We start from the raw sequence: 6,000 nt of genomic DNA, 5'->3' as shown, positions 1-6,000 counted from the left end.
GACAAATATAGTTGAGCCTGGATTAGAGCTACTGTTAAGATTATCTAGTGGTGATAAGGGCAGTAAAACTACATTTTTTCTCCCTTATTGCATCTGCAGATAGCCTGTCCCATATTAGCCCTGTTTTGAAATGTGATGAAATATGAAATATGTTCTCTTGGGTAGAAAGGATTCATAGATACATTAAAATAGACTATATGTATATTTAAATGGATACTCAGTCAGCCTTGAAATCATACTGATTCTTGAGTAAGGGACTGGTTTGGACAAAGCTCAGCAGCACTTTTTCGTGCGGCTGCTGATAAAAACAAAATCGCCAACATGATCGCCAACATCCGATAACGGATATGGCACAAGAAGAAGAAGAAAAAGTAGTTGTTGATTATTAAACTTGTCCTTAAACTTGGAACTAAATTTTACCTCTCCTTCTACAAGGCAAACTCTAAAATCCTTGCTTCTTTGTGTGGGAGGGTGAGATATGAACAGTAGTTTTGTACTATAGTACAGTACACCTTGCCATAGTTTCCATTGCAGTTCAAGGTGTTTCCTTCCAAATGCCTGGGAATCTTGGAAGTATGCCATGAGGGAAATCCTTTGGCTCTATTACTAACTAGAAAAATGAATCAAGACTGCATATACTTCTATACAGAACCTTTGGTTAAGTTATCAGAATGCTAGGGTATAACTTTCCAAGTTAAATTAATTGGTTCAATATATAATCAAGTTGAATTAAACTAAAAATGTTCCCATGTTACTCTTGGGTATCTTCATTGGAACTATTTTCTGTACTTCAGAAAAATTGAAAAAAGATATGAGTTGGATCCAAATCAGACAACTTGCTTACTATTCAAGACATGAGGCTATGAAGGAATAGAGTAGCAAAGATACTTAGAAGGCTTGGCTATAACCTTACAAATGACAGGAAAGTATCTATTAAAATAGTGGATACTAGTAAACATTAATGATACGTTATACAAGTGTCTACAATTAATACGGATATAATTGTGGAAGACAGTGGGAATTTTATACAAATTACAAGACTACATCTAAAAAGCATATACTGTAGTGGTACTAAGTGCATCACTTTTGCTTAAGATTTTACAATTAAGAATAAAGGCATACAAGAGAGGAACATGCAAAATTAACAAATGGGTTTTGGAAAACACAAAGGAATATGAGATTGGATACTTAGTGTAAGGTGGGTAGGGAGAGAACAAAAGAACTTAAGGAGTTTTTTCTTTGCTTGATTGACTACAGTGAGATCTTGACAGTATAAGTCATGCTTGATTGACTACAGCGAGATCTTGACAATATAAGTCATGCTAGAATGTGAAACATCTTAAAATTAAGAGTTGGACCAGGACACTTGAGAAATCTTTACTATGAACAAAAAGCTAATGTAAGAATTTAGTTTTATGGTATAACGTGGTTTAGGATAAGGTAGAGAGAAGGATATATAATTTTCTTTTATCTGTTTCATTTATGTTATAAAATTATTATATTAGAAGAACTGATAGAATCGACATTGAAGTTTGATATATAACAAAACAACAGAATAACATAAGAGTCTTTTGCACAGGTCCACTTCCCTGAGTAAAATTGCTTCCAAAACCATAATGTACTACATGAAATTAAAGACATTAAACTGTTTGTTTTTTCTTGTCTCTTCCTAGGTATCCAAACATGAAGATGAAAAAGGGCAGTGTGAAACAGTGTCATTGTCAGAAGATGAAGAAACTTTGTCTTGGCCTGGACTCAAACTGATAGTTTTACGACGGTCACCATTAGGTTTTGGTTTTACCTTAAGACACTTTATTGTTTACCCCCCAGAATCTGCTATTCAGATTTCTTTAAAAGTGAGTGAAATGAATTATGAATAAAACCTTTTGTATTATAAAAGGGTTGTAATAAAAAAAATAGTGACTCTGGATTTTTCTGCATCTTTTACAGGATGAAGAGAATGGAAATAGACGTGGTATGTTTTCTCTTTGATACTTGTATTTAACTTTCTACTTTTTTGTGAATATTTAGAATATATGGATGAAATATTGGTAGTGTGTTATTTAAGTTATATGTGAAATTTGTAAATGTACATATGCTATGTAACATTTTCTGTCTACCAAATAGACTTCCAAATATTTTCCTCTTCCCCCTTGTAAAATTCAGTAGTAAAAGACAAGAAAAACAATCTGGACATCTACATAACCATCATGAATTGAAGAACTGGCAAACTTTATGTTTTCCTCTATCTTTTATTCAAAACTAATTTACATAACATTTTATGTTAATTTGTATGTAAAAATGCTAATTGGAAAGTTATACAGCTCATGAAAGAGATATACCCTAAAAATTATGTTTGCTGAATTCAGAGTAGTTAGCAGGCTGGAAAATACCCACAGTTCCGTAAGTTTGTCTTAAGGGATCTTCAACTTTGGCCCTTATCTCTAACTCTGACAAGTTTTAGTCGTGTTCAGTTGTAGATATTAAATATATTTTATAATCATTATGAAATTGGAAATTATTATCAGAGTGCTGGAATTGCATATTATATGCAAGTAGAGTTAAACATTTATACAGGCAGTCCCTGGGTTAAGAATGAGATCTGTTTTCAAGTCTGTCCTTAACTCAGATTTGTATGTAAGTTCTCCTTCCTCAAGCCAATGAATTGTTGAAGCCACACAATGTTTTCATGATCTGCTGAAAACAGGCTATATATTAAATATATATTTTAATATATTTATAATATTATAATACATGTACATACTTATATATTAATATATCTCTGTGTGTTTAATATATTATAAATATATTAAGTAATTCATGAAAACATTGCACAGCTTTAGCAGTTCATTGGCTTAAGAAAGAATGCTGTTCACCATTTTTACTAATAGGCAGCCTGTTCATAGATATAAGTTATCCATAAGTCAGATGGACTGCCTGAACCTTAATAGGATGTAGTAGGATACTACATATTTTTATTAAGCACAGATGTGAAAATTACAGGTTAGGATTTTTCTAAATAAGTCATCCAAACTTATACTAGACCAAGTTATCATATCATATCATATCATATCCGATAATGAGAATACAAAAGTTTGTTCAGTGTTGATTTGACAATAGGCTTGGTGACAATAGGCTCATCAATAGACTTTATGAAGAAATGTGTTCATATTTTTGTTCCTTTTTAAGGCATATACAGCAATGCCTTGGATAGAAAATGATACGAAATAATCAAAGATGTCTAGAGAAAATCTCTCCCTTTGTCTTACCAGGATCTTCTATTTGAATCCTTAGAATCATAAATGTGATAATAAATCCATATCGGTAAAATCAACAAAAGCACAAGGAAGCCAGTTTTAAATGATGACATAAATTAAAAACGATGACATACTAATACACATGGACAAATAATAACTTTTTAACTTAATATTAATTAAATTTGTATGCTGCCCACTCACAGGATTTCTTATGGTTTAGCACAGGGCTTTTCAACCTTTTCACCCATTGTACCACTTAGGATATGGCAACATCCTAGTATCACCAGTTGCCTAGCAAGGTGTCAAAAACTTGATTAAAAAAAAAAGGAAAAAAGTGATAAAGTACAGGTAGTCCTCGACTTACAACAGTTTGCTTAGTGACTGTTCGAAATTACAATGGCACTGAAAAAAGTGCCCCCCAAGCCACAGCCGAGCAAGACATCTGCCTGCCCGCCCGGCCACGCTCTTCCTCCTGTCCGAGGTTTTCATTGTTGTGAACATTTCTGTTGAGGATTGGCAGCGGGGGTGGGGTGGGGAGGTGTTTGTTTTTTATTCCCCCCGTCTGGTGGGTGGTTGCAGCAGGTTTTGGTCACTTCACATGAGCCTGGGACACTGTGACTGTCATAAATATGACTCAGTTGCCAAACATCTGAATGTAAATCACACGACCCTGGAGATGCTGCAACATTCCAGCTGATCGGCGCTTCTTCTGGGCTCAGCAAAAGTGCCAGGATCAGCGCTGAGCTCCAGCTGGAGCCTGGCGCTGATCCTGGTGCTTCCACTGAGCCCTGACAACCCCGAAGAAGCGCTGATCAGCTGGAAAGCGGCACTGATCCTGGCGCTTCCGCTCAGCCCTGACAGCCCTGCAGCTCCAGCCATCTCTCGCTCAGGCTTGTGCGGTGTTGCCACCGGTTCAGCTCATTCCCCTCCCCCGCTACCACTTTTCTAGGATGGTTGCGTACCACCTGCCAGGTGCCAATGTACCACAGGTGGCACCCGTACCACTGGTTGAAAAGCCCTGGTTTAGCACTTACAAAAACACAATAAAGCATTTAAAAAGAACACAGTAACCTAGATAAAATTCAAACCAATTTGTTTATCAAACTAACAGATCTGATCTAGGGCAAACATCTCTTAAGGGTGATTTAAAGGACCATTATCTTTTCCACATCTGTCTGTCTCTCTTGGTGAATAGCTAGGCCCTGTGCATGGATCTTAGGTATCTGGAAAAAATACAATTTCCAAGTTACCTGATATCATGAAAACATTGCAACAGATTCCTGGGAGAAAAGGAAAAGTTTCTCTTTTGCTCACAGCCTTAGCTGAGAAGAACTCAACTCTACTTTCTTTATTACCCCCCCCCCCCAACTAATTACTAGAGCTAGTGAGGATTATATTTGAAGCCAGGAAATTGTATCCTTGACAATATCTCTATGAAGAATGTAAAGCAGATGAAAGTAGAAACTAAGATAGGGAGGATATTGCTTTTTTGTGATTTTCAGTATTTGGGTCTGTCCCAGGTGGATGTATTAATAGTAAACTATGTTAGCATGTGCTACCTTAAAGGAGTCCTGTTATTATGCTTCTTGAGGGCAATAAATAGCAGCTTAGGTTTACATGTGCACAGGTGGAAAAAATGAAATTTAAATACTAGTTTTACAATTGTGAATTATGAAGTAAATATTGGCAACTGACAAAGATGGAAGCCTATGTGTTCAAGAGATTGAAAGGGACAAAATGGAGTAAATTAAAGAAGAGGGAGTTACCATTTAAGTAACTATAGAATTAAAATGAAGGGAAATGGATGGTAGTTTTAAGATAGCATGAATATTGATCAAGTCAATTTTTAATTGGCCATTGGATACATTAAAAAAATCTAGTCATTTAGCAGCGAGTATAGGTTCATGAAAGTCACCTTGACTTTCTACAAAGAAGCAATAGGGGTACAGCTAGTCAACTTATAAAGTTATGACAGAACCTCCAAAGTACTTATGACCCAGTTCTGAAGTTTTTATGGCTGCCCCCCCGCACACATATATGACCGCAATTACAATATTTTTGCGGAAAACTGGCTACTTCTAGTTTTTGGCAAAAATGCCCATAGCAAACAATGGGTTCACTTAACAATCATCATGGTTGCTTAACAAAAGCATTCTTAAAATCTGGTTGGTCATGTGATGATCTGCTTTACAACTGTCAACACTTACAACCATATTTGGCAGTCTCCATTCCACTCATCAGTTGAGGACTACGTTAATTATTTAGGTTCCTTCATTATTATGTTTTTATTCCTCCTTTATTCTAGTAGTTCAGAAAGAGAGTAAGTTGCTTATTTAGAACAACTTCTCCTATGCATGGAGTTCACTTTGTTGGACCATGTATTTATTTGATTTGATTTGTATCCAGTTGACTATCATCTCATAAAAGTGACATCCCTCCAGGACCTCCTTTAATAATAAAATGAATGAATAAATATAATAGTGGGGTTTGATTTTCTGGTTGTGGATGCCATCTGAGTTTTTAAATCTGTCTCTTTGTGAATAGCCCATCATCTTTATAAAATACATAATTATATGTTAAAACCATACATTTTCAGATAAATTAAAAATAAAGAAAACATGTAAAATAAAACTTACTGATTTCTCAATTATAGATGCATGCACAGTATGTCTCAATAAGTGTTTTATTAAAAACATTTTTAAGAATGAGTTAATTTATAAAACATAGAAAAGGCACCATAAAA

At 35.1% G+C, this 6,000-nt stretch overlaps 1 protein-coding gene across 1 annotated transcript in view; it reads left to right on the top strand.

The window, feature by feature from the left end:
* Window positions 1-1,677: 1,677 nt before the first annotated feature.
* The window catches only part of ARHGAP21 (Rho GTPase activating protein 21), a 45,713-nt gene continuing 41,390 nt past the window's right edge, over window positions 1,678-6,000 (top strand). The window contains 2 exon segments of the mRNA XM_015810639.2: window positions 1,678-1,856; window positions 1,951-1,975. The gene's annotated coding sequence lies outside the window, so the exon portion shown is untranslated.

The sequence above is a fragment of the Protobothrops mucrosquamatus genome, unplaced genomic scaffold (assembly GCF_001527695.2).
Source record: "Protobothrops mucrosquamatus isolate PMUCROS unplaced genomic scaffold, P.Mucros_1.0 scaffold13, whole genome shotgun sequence".
Taxonomy (NCBI): domain Eukaryota; kingdom Metazoa; phylum Chordata; class Lepidosauria; order Squamata; family Viperidae; genus Protobothrops; species Protobothrops mucrosquamatus.
Note: the sequence above shows the minus strand (reverse complement) of the source record. Positions and strands in the feature narration are given on the sequence as shown.